Source organism: Staurois parvus, unplaced genomic scaffold, assembly GCF_062004578.1.
Source record: "Staurois parvus isolate SC_StPar_1 unplaced genomic scaffold, SC_StPar_1.0 ptg001284l, whole genome shotgun sequence".
Taxonomy (NCBI): domain Eukaryota; kingdom Metazoa; phylum Chordata; class Amphibia; order Anura; family Ranidae; genus Staurois; species Staurois parvus.
The window spans coordinates 1,299,220-1,314,166 of record NW_028319080.1 but is presented as its reverse complement, the minus strand read 5'-3'; positions in this window follow the sequence as shown (position 1 = coordinate 1,314,166).

Here is a 14,947-nt window from a genome sequence, read left to right as displayed (position 1 = left end):
GCAGGGGAGATCGCTTTACTTACATTGCATAGTTAACAGCACACTGTTAACTCTTTGATCACCCCAGATGTTAACCCCTTCCTGCACATTGTCATTAGTACACTGACAGTGCTTTTTTTATTAGCACTGGTCACTATGTTAATGGCACTGGAGATGTTGGAAGTTAGGCAGTTCCCACCCAGTGTCAGTGTCTGATTGCCGCCACACTATCACTACCCCACTGAAAGTCCCCGGTCACACTGTATGTGAATTGGCATGCGATTTGCATGCCATGCAACTTGCAAATCGCATGCCAAGTCACCCTATTGTCCACAATTAGAGTGGTTATCTCGGTGCGGTTCTGACTTGGTCGGAGTCACACCAATTTCTATAGTAGTACATGCACTACTTTTGTTGTGATTTGCATAGACATCTGTGTCAGATGCCTTGCAAATCGCACCTGAAATTGGCATGTCATCGGACTTTGAAATCGTACAACTTACAGTGAAGTCACACGGTTGCAAAGTTTGGTTTGATGTGACAGGGGTGTAAGTCGCTGATCGTCGCCATTACTAGTGTAAAAAAACAAATCCAGTATATACTGTCATTTGCTATAATTTTCACACAAATGAATATACACTTATTGGGATTTTTTTTTACCAAAGACATGTAGCAGAATACCTTTTTTTTAAATTTAGGGGAAATGTTTTATAGCAAAAAGTAAAAAAAAGACAGAAAATTTAGAATTTTTTTTTTTATAGTGCAAAAAAATAACAAAAACCCAGTGGTCATCAAATACCACCAAAGGAAAGTTCTATTTCTGTGGAAAAAAAATAATAATTTGGGTACAGTGTTGCATGACCGTGCAATGGTCAGTTAAAGTAGTGCACCTCCATATAGCTAAAGAAATGACCTGGTCATGAAGGGAGATAAATCACCCGGAGTGCAAGTAGTTGTATAGGAACGTCTGCAGGCTGATAACTGGAACATTTATGTGAAAAATTTAAAATACACAGAAATATTACAATCATATTAATGTTTTTTAAAAAAAGTCATTTGACGGTTAGCCAATAAGAGGCAATTGTGACCATAGTATTGGTAAAAATCCCGACCTCTAGTTTATTGGAAAAATACTATAATTTAAGGCAAAAGTTTATCAATTAAAAACTGCAAGTGTAAGTACCCAAATCTGTCTGTTCTGAAATGCTCCGCACCTCAATTCTTACACCTGAAACTGGAGGGGCCATCAAGTCATGGAGCTTGCTGAGAAGGAGAGCATGAGTGATGACCTCATCAGCATGCTCAGGTTTCTTCATTGTCCAATCAGCAGACATTCATTTTGTGCTCCATAGGTGGGTGCCTGGATTGCAAGACTGGCTGAAGAATTATGAATCCTTTTGGCAGATAAAATGGTTTTTAATGCTGAATGTTTAGCAATGTGTAAAGTTGAATTGTGGAAGCCTGTGATCTCTGCTGCATATGTCTTCCAGCATGCTGAATAATGTGTGCAATTGAGTTTTTCCCTCGCATTGCCTAAAAACAGCTGAAACATTCAGCATGTGCATTATTAACGAACTGAATGACGGTTATTGATGATTTTACCCAAATAGGAACACGCTCTATAACGGGGGGGTCATATATAACATTTTTAAAGTAGTTTTCTGAGTGCCTTTTACCTTGTTTACTGCGGTTAAGAGAACCTGTCTGGTCTCCAAACGAATCAAAATGGCAGTTCCTCTGCAATAGAAGAGGTAGCATACTTGCCTTACCAGTGGCCTGTGCCTCGTACCTCTCTTCAGTTCCAGGACTGCAGCCTCTGTCAGTTTCTTCGTCACTTCAGGTTGTGCTAATGCCCGTGTCCCCTGCCTCATGCTGTGGTTGATTCCTACGAACCCTTTGTCGATGCTTAATCTTGTAGTAATGCAGGGGTCAATGGAAGGAACTAAAGCACGTGGGAGGGGATTCAAGCATCTGACACTTCCAGAAGTGTCAGATGAGGAGGAGACTGACAGAGGCTACAGTACAGGAGGATTCAAGCACCTGACACTGCAATAGAAGAGGTAGTATACTTACCTTACCAGTGGCCTGTGCCTCGTACCTCTCTTCAGTTCCAGGACTGCAGCCTCTGTCAGTTTCTTCGTTACTTCAGGTTGTGCTAATGCCCGTGTCCCCTGCCTCATGCTGTGGTTGATTCCTACGAACCCTATGTCGCTGCTAAATCTTGTAGTAATGCAGGGGTCAACAGAAGGAACTAAAGCACGTGGGAGGGGATTCCAGCATCTGACACTTCCAGAAGTGTCAGATGAGGAGGAGACTGACTGAGGCTACAGTACAGGAGGATTCTAGTACCTGACACTTCCAGAAGTGTCAAATGACAAAGACTGATGGAGGCTGCAGTACAGGGACTGAGTACAGCTCCAAGATACTTGGCACTGGATTAGCGAGTACAGTACCTCTTTTATTGCAGGGAAATGGCGTTTTGATCTGTTTAGAGACCCGACGGGATCTCTTTAAACACAGTTTGGCAAATCTGTTTGTGATTCACAAGCTACCAGGAGTTGGGGACCTCTGATGTAAATTATTGACTGAAAATGATAAAGCTTTTTTGTAAAATGTTTTAAATATTTTGAATTGATATAGTAACAGAGTAGTTTTTATGAATTTTTTTGCTTATTAAAGGGCTAGTATTAAATGATCTGAGGAGAGAGATGTAAGTGTAGCTAATGAAAGATTTTATATACATGTCTATTTGTAAATACATTTCACTTTGCTTGTTGCCCCCAGGGACTGTGTAGGTCAGGCTGTGGGTATGGAATGCTCGTCCTGCTCAGTGCATACTGATACAAAATGGCATTCTGTAAATGCAGCCAGGGAATCCCTTATCAGGTCCTGCATGGCAACAAGCATTAGGTAGGCATTCTTCCCAAAAACTGTGGATACCTCAGGAGTCTGTGCAGGCATATGGAACAAGGCAAGTAATAAATCTGTATTTAGCTACTGTATTTTACTGTCTGAATTTATTTTCTCCAATAGCTCAGTCTGCTGTTTTTTTTGTTTTTTTTTGTTTTTTAAATATCCTATTCAGTTGTGTTGTTACAAGTGTTAGCATTAACATATATACTTTTTTGCTACAAATGCCAATGTCAAGAGCTACCTCTTTCCTTCGAAACTGTTGGCTTAAAGTGATTATAGAACCTTCATTTTTATTAAAATAACAAACATGTCTATACTTACCGGCTCTGTGCAATGTTTTGCACAGAACAGCCCCAATCCTCCTCTTCTGGGGTCCCCCACAGACACTCCTGGCTCCTCCTCTTCGGCAGGTGCCTCCATGGAAAGCCACTTTCCATGGGGGTACCTGTGTGGGCTCACTCCTGAACTTCCCTGTCTGCATCCATTGACACAGAGTGAGCGGCTTGGCCCCACCCCTCACTCCCGTGTCACAGCATTTGATTGCCATTGGCCATTGCCGCTGCTATCAATCTGCCAAATCTGCCGTTGCTCACGTGTATATCACTGGATCGGATTGGGCTCAGGTAAGAAAAAGGGGGGGGGGGCGCAGGTGCTGGGGGGGGGAGTTGCAGCACAGAATGTTTTTCACCTTAATGCATAGAATGCATTAAGGTGCAAAAATCTTAAGGCTTTAGAACCACTTTAGTTGCTGATTCACACACATTCTGTGCGAATTGAAGCTCAGGTTTCACAGCTAATTGGCACAGTAGTTGTTCAGCGGTTCAAGTGAGGTTTACATCCGGTTTAGGTCAGGATTTTTTCCCGTTCACACATATGTGGTTTAGAAATGGTTCCCATAGAAGTCAATAGCCTGTAATCTGCACTTGAGTCGGAGCGCACTTCTCAGAAATGAGACAGGACTCTTTTATAATCCGCACCACCAGTGTACTGGACACATGTGAACAGGCACCATCGGAAGCAATGTTATTTCACTTGTCATGTGGATTGGATGCCATTCAAACCGCATCCGATCCGCATATATGTGAACCGGCACTAATACCTGAATTACAGTCGGACCAAGAAGGTACTGAGCACTGTCTCCCCTCCTCCCCTCCTCCCCTGGCTGACACTTTTCTGTCGATCGATACGGGGTCAGTTTTAGGCTGCTTTCACACTGATCTGTTTTTTTTTACTTTTGCGTGAAAAAGAGTGGAAGAAAAATGTGTGACCATGTATTCCTATGGAACTCTTCACACTGGTCCATTGTGTTTTTGTAACTTCCTGCTTGCTGCATTTTTGGTGTGCACCAAAAACGCATCTCTCCATTGAAATCAATAGCAAATGTGTCAAAAACGCACTTGCATTGTGTTTTTGGTGCAGTTTTTGAGTCTGATGTCCTGAAAAAAAAAAAATGCACTGCAAACGCTGTAAAAATGTGGCAAAACCGCATACCGTATTTGCCGGCGTATAAGACGACTGGGCGTATAAGACGACCCCCCTACTTTTCCTGCTAAAATGTAGTGTTTGGGCTATACTCGCCGTATAAGACTACCCCTCTTCCAATGCACACCAGTGGGAGGAATAGTGCCCCATCATTGATGTCAGTGGGAGGAATAGTGCCCCATCATTGGTATCAGTGGGAGGAATAGTGCCCCATCATTGGTATTAGTGGCAGGAATAGTGCCCCATCATTGGTATCAGTGGGAGGAATAGTGCCCCATCATTGGTATCAGTGGGAGGAATAGTGCCCCATCATTGGTGTCAGTGGGAGGAATAGTGCCCCATCATTGGTATTAGTGGCAGGAATAGTGCCCCATCATTGGTGTCAGTGGGAGGAATGGTGTCCCATCATTGGTGTCAGTGGGAGGAATAGTGCCCCATCATTGATGTCAGTGGGAGGAATGGTGTCCCATCATTGGTGTCAGTGAGGGGTGGAATAGTGCCCCATCGTTGGTGTCAGTGGGGGGTGGAATAGTGCCCCATCGTTGGTGTCAGTGGGGGGGGGGGGGAATAGTGCCCCATCATTGGTGTCAGTGGGGGGGAGGAATAGTGCCCCATCGTTGGTGTCAGTGGGAGGAATAGTGCCCCATCATTTGTATCAGTGACACCAATGATGGGGCACTATTCCTCCCACTGAGACTTGCTGACCCTGTTATCGTATGGTGCTGCTGCAGCCAGCATATGTGGTTGCAGCAGCACCTCTACACAGAACACTTACCTGCTGCTCCGGCACTCAATTTTCGTGGGGCCGCTCGGCTCCGCCCCCTCGCTGGTGATTGGCAGCCTGTGTGCCTTTCCTGAGCTACAGTTCTAGCGGCCAATCACCGGTGAGGAGGCGGAGCCGAGCAGCCGCACGAACATCCAGTGGCCGAACTGAAGGAGACGCCGCGCTTCCTGGACCGGATCGTCGTGGGACTGGATCCAGGTAAGAGACATCAGCCCCTGCAAACCCCTGTACTTAATGCTGCAGCCCCCCTAAACATGTGTACCGGCGTATAAGACGACCCCCGACTTTTGAGAAGATTTTCAAGGGTCAAAAAGTCGTCTTATACGCCGGCAAATACGGTACATGTTTTTTCTATCGATCTGTATGAAAGTAACCTTGTAATGCACAAAGAGATCAATTTTCTCTGACTTGAATGGTAGGAAAACACAGTTTCTATCAATGCTGATATTTATTTCAGGTACTTCTATAGCATCATCAATTTACACAGCGCTTTATATATATATTGTACATTCACATCAGTCCCTAACCCTCAAGGAGCGTACAATCTAAGGTCCCTAACTTACATTCATACATACACATACTAGGGACAATTTAGACAGGAGCCAATTAACCTACCAGCATGTCTTTGGAGTGTGGGAGGAAACCAGAGTACCCGGAGGAAACCCACGCAGGCACAGGGAGAACATGCAAACTCCAGGCAGGAGGAGTCGTGGATGGGATTCAAACAAACGACCCGAGTACTGCCAGGTGGAAATGCTAACCATTTAGCCACTGTGCTGCCATAGAGCTGTATCCCTGCTGCTGTACCTTCTGACACAGTTCAGGCTTTAGAACCTTAAAGGACATCCTAGCCCAATCAATAAAATCCTAAATGATCTAAAATCTTAATGCAATTTCAACACTTGTTCTCAATCTTTTTTAAATCTTTAGCTTTTGTTAAAATTATACCTATTGATCCTGCCATGAGGTTCCATGTTCAGACAACTGGGATGACAATTGTACTTCTGCGGTATCACACTGTGACCTGCACCTCTACTACTACAAGCAGCCATGCTGAGACTCATTGCGCAGCCATGGTCCACTGTAGTCAGGATCAGAAAGACAATGTGTAACCACAGCTGGAGCAAGTTCATCTTACCTAGGTTCACGCTGATGTGGCTCTGAGCCGTGTTTTGCACAGGCACACAGCCCATTCATTTCCTCCTGAAACCGGAAAAGCGGTTCCTGCACCATTTTTGGAATCGCAGCCCGCATGGGAGCCGCAAGCGCAATGCAGTTCCCAGTGCGGGAGGCGTGCCATTAGGATTAATGGCATCCGCACACATCCCCTGCATTTTTCTGTTCGGGTGCTTGCGGCTGCAGCGACAGATGCAGTTCCAATCGCCCACGCAGATGTGAATCTAGCCTTATGCGGACCATACACGGGTCGAATTCCGAACAAACTTTCTTTAGGAAATCGGAAATTTTGTGCATTTTGTAATCCTTTGGTGCCACTGTTGATTTTGAAATTCAACCAACCAAGCCTTCAGTTTCACATGTTGCTACAGAAAAGGATTTTCGTGGCCGAGAATTTTTTCTTTTCTTTCCAGGTCACAGCTCACACTCATTTCTTTTTGCTTTATATTTCCTGCATGATTCTCCCATCATTGATTTTAAATTAGTTCGTTATTCAAAAAATTTTCAACATGCCCAATCACTGATTCGATGGTCACACAAAAATCGGCTGTTTCTGTGATCCACTAATGGTGTGAAATTCAAACGAAAATTCTTTAAAAAAGATTTTTGAAAGAAAATTCTTTCAGAATTCAACCTGTGTATGGGCCAGCTTTAGACAGAAAGGGGCTAATTGAGGATGACAGAGATCCAGGTGCACTGAGATGTAAAAAATATTCAAAAATAAATGGCTTGTGTGTTGAAATCTAGCGCTTTAACAATCTAAGGCAGTGGTTCTCAACCTTCCTAATGCCGTGACCCTTTAATACAGTTCCTCATGTTGTGGTGACCCCCAACCATAAAATTATTTACCCAGTAATTATAATTCAAGTGTCGTTTTACCTCCAATACTGCTGCTTTCAACACAGTAGCTGCTTTCTACACAGTAGCTGCTTTCTACACAGTAGCTGCTCTTTACACATCGGAAATATGTGTTTTCTGATGGTCTTAGGGGACTCCTGTGAAAGGGTCGTTCGACCCCCAAAAGGGTCGCGACCCACAGGTTGAGAACCACTGATCTAAGGGCTCTTTCTCGCCACCTGCACTATGACATTTCTCAGCACACTCCCAACTCAAGGACCACCCAAATTGGCGTGCAATGGAAAAAAATTTTTTGCATAGACACACAATAGGTACAAAAAAAAAAATATTTCAGTTCTGTGTTCTGCTGTGGAAAATGAACCTTGAAAAAGTGCAGTGTGTTGACAAGAATTTCACGACACAATGCAAATTGGTGCACATGCATAAATACCTGCAGCTGCACCACCCACACAGGAATGCAGGACCCGCAGGTGGGTGCCATTAATTCTAATGGCACACCGCCCGCGCTGGAAATCGCAACCTTACTGAGAACCTCTTTTCCCGTGTGGGCTGCAATTTCCAAAGTAGTGCAGAAATTTCTTCCCTGCGTGTCCCGGGGCACAGGAGTCCATTCAAATGGATGGGCTCTCATGCCCACGCAAATCGCGGCGGCCCACACAGATGTGAACCAGGGCTAAATCATATTCTAAAAAATAGTACTGGTAGAGCGCTGGACTCAAAGTATGATTTCGTGTAACCTCCTTTTTTAAAAGGCAGCCCTCTATCATAATATGAGGCAACCCTAATGGGTCCCCAGAGCAACTGAAAAAAAGTGTAAAAGATGAAAGTGCTACAAGTCTATAAGTAGACATATTCATCTTAGATTGTAAGCTCCCAGGATCAGGGCCCTCCTATCCCTCTTGTATTGAACTGTATTGTTGCTGTATTGTCTCCCGTTGTAAAGTGCTGAGCAAACTGTTGGCGCTATATAAATCCTGTATAATAATAATCAAGGTAAAAAGATTAATAGGTAAAGCCAATACATTTCTGGGGGCTCAAACTCTCCATCAGGGTGTGTGCTGGTGGAGATAGAAGGAAATACTAGACAAAGGATAACTATAGAGACACCAGGTTGTCAGTCTTGGTGCCCATACTGTTGTCATTCTAATCCTTAGTTTGCATTGTCCAGTATTTCCTACTCCTCACACCCTGATGAAGGTGGATTTGTGAGCCCTGAAATGTGTAGGCTTTACCTACTGATTTTTTTTAATCTAGCTTCATCTATACTGGAATACGTATAGACTTGTGGTGCTATCAATCAGGTAGGGAAGCCATGGATTTGTGATATACTGATTACCATGGCCCCAAATGTTCTATACCCATTACCAGTCTGTGATTAAGTGAATGCACCTAAACAGTCAATAGAAGAGCCCAGAATATGATTTGTGGAGCTGAATATGTATGTACAGATAACACTTGTGCCCCAGACATGAGCAATGGTAGTTTGCTAAGCTTTTTAACTTCACAGGTTACCTTTTAAAATATATGTGAACCCTTCCTTTGTAGGAAAACGTTATCTAGTCAGAATAGATTTACTAAGTGGACAACATTAGTAGAATTCAAAGCTGTACGTTGTAAGTACCTTTTCTGGCAAATTTTACAAATGATCATGTGACCACTTTTCAGCCCTACGTACATGAGCTTCCGTGGGGTGGAGGTGGAGACTGATAATTGAAGGCTTCTGACAGTGTGACGTATCATACATAAACGCATGCACATACATAATATGCCAGATAAACGTGTTGGAGGGATACTATGGCCACTTGGTTCTCTCTATTTGCAGCTGCTTTTTAGAAGGAAATTGGTAATTTAGAAAAAGCGCCACACCCTTTCCTAACTATACAGCAGCAACTCCCACTACACAAAAATGGAAAAACAATTCAAATCCAAAATAAGAGTGCGCTAAACAAATATATAATGTCCATACATCAAATATATTCAAATCCAAAAAAATCCATGTAAAAAATATATCGAACTTCGTGAATAATCCATCACCGAATCAATCAAATGCACTCACCAGAGCTAAGTGCTGATCAAATTATAGACCAGCCTTAGCGGTTTTTGCTCTGGGAGCGTAGACACCACCAAACTCCAGACTTTTGATGTATTCTATTGTAGTATAAGAATCCAGCTGATATACACCCTTCTATATCTTTAGGCAGGAAATGAGGAGGAATACTCTGCAGCCACTCTGCATGAGTGGACAATCACCACAGCTCCATTAACCGGGACCACATTCAAAAACAAAAAAGAATATAATGGTGCAGCATGTTTTAACCAGCGTTAATTTATTAAAGAATAAAATTCACTCACAAGTGAGGTGTCCAGCTGACACCGGCAATGCACGCATAGGTAAAAGGGAAAAACACAGCTCCATCTGCTTGACTAATCTTTCGGCAATAGCAGGGAACGTCCTGACGTCAGCATCCGACAGACCACCCCCTACGTGTTTCGTCACCGACGTCTTCATGGGGCGATACGGATGCGAACGTCGGCCCATTCAATATATACCGCACCCACTCTGCATCACGGCAAATGAGTGTCAGCGGTACTGAACATAAAACCCTCGCTTCACTACTTTATCATATTACCCTCATCTATAGCGGACATGACATCTATCTCAAACATCATATTAAAACATGCTGCACCATTATATTCTTTTTTGTTTTTGAACCTGGTCCCGGTTAATGGAGCTGTGGTGATTGTCCACTCATGAAGAGTGGCTGCAGAGTATTCCTCCTCATTTCCTGCCTAAAGATATAGAAGGGTGTATATCAGCTGGATTCTTATACTACAATAGAATACATCGAAAGTCTGGAGTTTGGTGGTGTTTACGCTCCCAGAGCAAAAAACGCTAAGGCTGGTCTATAATTTGATCAGCACTTAGCTCTGGTGAGTGCATTTGATTGATTCGGTGGTGGATTATTCACGAAGTTCGTAAAATTTTGTCAGATGGATTTTTTTGGATTTGAATATATTTGATGTATGGACATTATATATTTGTTTAGCGCACTTATTTTGGATTTGAATTGCTTTTTAGAAGGAACCCGCTGTTGTGCAACTTTGACGGTGTCAGCAGTCACTTGATGTCCCTAATCTCAGGAACTGTGAGGGTGGCTGACAGTAAGGAAAGCCATAGATAGGGTGTCAAACTCCATTTCATCGTGGGCTGTATCAGCATTATGGTTGTCCTCAAAGGGCAGGTTGTATCTGTAAGACTAGATGTCCAGAGAACCCCACTACCCATCCCTAAGATCACCGTGCACCCCCTTTGGGGGCAGAGCTAGAAAGCAGAAAATGCAGGGTCTGGAGGAGGACCAGAGGAAGAGTGGAGTCAGTTACCAGATTCAGCTGAATGCTGAGACGAGGAGAGGCAGAGATGAGGGGGTGCTGCAGCTGCACTGAGAGGTGCAAGATTTGGCAGAAGAGTTCTATTCTCTCTGCTGCCGACTGCTGGGGCAAGGTGGGGGCAGAGACCAGGGGTGCAAGGGCCACATGAAATGTGGCATAGATGATTTGATTTTCTTTGCTGCAACCATGGATTGCAGGAAAGAAAAATCACTTGATTCCCAATCAACACAGTCAAAGTTGATGGGGCAATCCCTACCGCAGCACTGTTGTGTTCTGCTGGCTGGCAGAACACAATGATTACTGTTAGCAGCGGTAGCCACTGGCAGTAACTGCATGTTCAAAAAGCAACAGGCTGGTTGTACCCAAGTCAATCGATGGATCGACTTCGGTACAACCAGCCTGCCCATAAATGGATTGAATCTCAGCTGGTCCTTACTAAACCATACCATAGATGAATGGAATCTTTAGGCTCCCAGCTTGAGTGGCTGTCGGTCAATTACTATGCCCCAACATTCACAAATTGAGATGAAGAAGTTGACTGCAGGAGATGCTGGCATGTAGTAATTTGGCACCAGAAGAATCTGTTTCTGTGCTTGGTTTGGTCATGCTGTAGGAGAAAAAGAGGGAGAGCTGGCAGGATCACCAGGTATTTCATAGGAAATTACTAAGAATTGGCATGTAAGACCAGCTTTACAAGGTAGGTAAGAATCCACCCATGAATGTCTAAAATCAATTTTAACGTGGTTGTAAAGGCTGAAGGTTTTTCATGCATTCTATACCCCCCAATACTCACCCTGATCCATCTGACTTCTGTACCTCTGTAAGCCCCCTATCGATCCAGCGATCTGCATTGGAGTCTCGGCTATCCTGGGAATCCCTCTTCTCATTGGCTGATTGAGCCAATTAATTGGCCATTGAGCCAATAGAAAAGATGCACAGAGCAGCGGCTGGGGAGTTTGCATGCTCTGGTGCCCCCATAGCAAGCTGCTTGCTGTGGGGGCACCTGACAGAAGGGAGGGGCCAGGCTTGCCATCAGGGGGCCTGGGAAGAGGAGGATCCGGGCTGCTCTGTTCAAAACCACTGCACACAGCAGGGGAAGTATAAAATTTAGATTTTTGTGGGGTTTGTTTTTTGTTGTGTTTTGTGTTTTTTTTTTTTTTTTGTTTTTTTTTTACAATTAACTCTTTAGAATCACTTTGGTTAACATACACTTTAACTGATTCAAAATGAAAGCCACTAGCTGGATCACACACTAATAAAGGTTATAAAGAACATGAAAGAAAACATACACTAGATTATCTGTTCCCTTTAAATGTGACTGCATATCCATTTTAACTTGGTTTTACCGAGCTTTATTCCAGTTTTGTTCAGCTTGGTCAGTCCCCATCATTGAGGGTGTGCCTGATGTCATGGTGCGCCTCACCAGTGATACTTTGGAGAAAACTGCCATTTGTTCAGCTCTTCCAATACTCGTAAACCACTCAAATGTTGCTGTTACTCTATTGTTGCATTTACTGTGATATATGATCAACATGTATTAAATATTTTTCTGTATCTGTGACTTGTAGGTCTAAGCATTTCTGTACAGTTACCTTTTACATCAAATGATTTTAAAGAAATATGCTATACCACTACTTTTTTGCTTCATGTTTAAAAAAAAAAAAAAAAAAAGGCCTACACAATCATTTTAATATGTTGGAAAAAAAGACTGGTATTGAAGTGTTATTAAACTCAAACACAAACATTTATTATATTTCAGTTTTCCAGTTCTTAGATGTGGTGGCTGCGTTCGTTTTCTTTTTTTTTTTTATCTATTGATCTAGCTAGTATGTCTGTTGTTTTTCAAAAGGACAGGCTCTCTAGCAGTTACAGGGATTAGACAATTTACCATTGGCAGGGGTGCTTATAATAATCTGCTTTAGTTTTGAAAAAAAACTTGATCACAAAAGGAAGAAAACTGCTGTAGCTGCTTATAAACTGTGAGCGAGAGTTTGGCTTCAGTTTGTTAGTATATTTAAATCTAACACATCCAACACTTCCATCCCCTCAGACTGACATTGCTGCTGTGCAAAGGTGCCCCCTGTGCTCCTTCCTCCAAGGTGGAGGCACTCTAATACAGGAGGTGTGTTACTGGCCATATTATTATTATTATACAGTATTTATAAAGCGCCAATAGTTCGCTCAGCGCTGTACATTACAAAGGGGGACAGAACATGTGACAGAACAATACCAATACAATGCAAAACATGAGGGGATCGAGGGCCCTGCTCTTTCGAGCTTACAATCTAGGAGGGAGGGGGTGGTGGCACAGGAGGAGATAGCTGTGGGGGATGGAGTGGTAGGAAGAGTGGAGAAGGTTGGCAAGTTAGCAGGGGGTGGGGTAGGCTTCCCTGAAGAGATGGGTTTTCAGGGTGCGCCTAAAGGAGAGGAGAGTAGGTGATAATCTGATGGGTTGGGGCAGGGAGTTCCAGAGGATGGGTGACACCCTGGAGAAGTCCTGGAGGCGGGCATGGGAGGAGGAGACCAGGGAACTAGAGAGAAGGAGGTCTTGTGAGGAGCGGAGTGTGCGTGTTGGGCGGTACTTGCATATTAGGTCAGTGATGTAGTTCGGGGCAGTATGGTGGACTGCTTTGTACATCAGCCAAGGGAAAAGAGAATGGTGGAGCCTGAAAAAGAAAACATATGCAGCCACCACATCTAATGATTGGTAGGCTGCAATATATAAAATTTTTTATTACATAAACCAATAAAATAGCAGCCAACACTGTGCTTGGTATATTTAAGATTAGGAATTTTCCCTAAAAGCTCAACTTCAGGTAACATCAAAATTCTCCAACTGCAAGAGTTAATTGCTCATTAAGATTTAGGGGGCATAGAATAGTCAATTTACTTACCTGATCCTCTGCTAGACCAGTCCCCACTGCATCATCTTCCTATCAAAGGTCCTGACATCATCAAGACTGATGCTGGGTACATAGCTCTGCACTGAACATGAGGATGCTGAGGAACAGTCTACTGCCAGAGTGTGGAGGAGTGTCGTCTGCCAGGGGAGCTCTTTGATTGCCCCAGAGGTTAACCCCTTCCTGCCCAGTGTCACTAGTACAGTGTTCTGCTTTTTATTAGCACTGATCACTGTATTGGTGTCACTGGGGATGTCAGTGACAGTTCCCCCCCCCCCCCGTGTCAGAATGCCTGCCATAGTCCCGCTATAAGTCGCTGATTGCCGCCATTACTAGTATATAAGAAGAAAAAAAAATTCCAGTATATATACTCTATCATTTGTAGACACTATACATCTATTGTCTCTAGTGGTTAATCCTTCCCACACTGATTTACTGAAACTTCCATCCACCACCGGGCTAAATCGGGGTGTCCAACCCATGTGGCCCAAGGCGGCCATGAATATGGCCCAACTTTGACCATGTCTTTTTACAGAACTCTTTATAGGTTTTATCTTCACAAAGAAAAATCTCCCACTCTTCACTATCACTCCATATGCGTGCCATCCATTTCCAGCAGCACCTATATTTGTGAGCAACTATTTTCAAGGATGATAAGGAAATTTCTCAAAGAATCAATCTAACCCACCCACTGGTGCAAAACCTCCTACCCCAAAAATATCAATATATACCCTCAAATTATTAAATGTCCAGAATTCTAATTAAATAAGGGTCCAGTGTCTCAACAATCCAAAGCGATGAAAATAATTATATAAATCCCACTTGATATCAATTCTTTATGGTGTTGTAATCCTCAAAAGCACATCACTAATTTGGCACAAGTGTTGTTTACTTGTTTTGTTCACGTTTTTTGCACTATTTTTTGCGTTTGTACGCATGGAGTGTTTTTTTTTCAGAGTTATTAAGTTAATGCACTGTGTTGAGGTTTTTTTATTTTGAGGTTTTCCGTGGAAGCTGAGGATTACAACACCATAAAGAATTGATATCAAGTGGGATTTATATAATTATTTTCATCGCTTTGGATTCTTGAGACACTGGACACTTATTTAATTAGAATTCTGGACATTTAATACTTTGAGGGTATATATTGATATTTTTGGGGTAGGAGGTTTTGCACCAGTGGGTGGGTTAGATTGATTCTTTTAGAAATTTCCTTATGATTAATGCTTTCAAGAGGTGAAAGTTTTTCTATTTAGAATTGTGTAGTTTATTGGGTGTTTGGAGGTGATACCGTATTTACATTTATATTTTCAAGGATGAGGCACACAGGGCAAAATTAGAACCAAATTATCTGATGAATTCATTGAGGATTGCTACTCCATCCATCTAAATATCGTACTAGTTTCATGATGACCTCTAACTTTTATAATTAAAAATATTAAAAAAATAAAGTTTAGTTACCCAG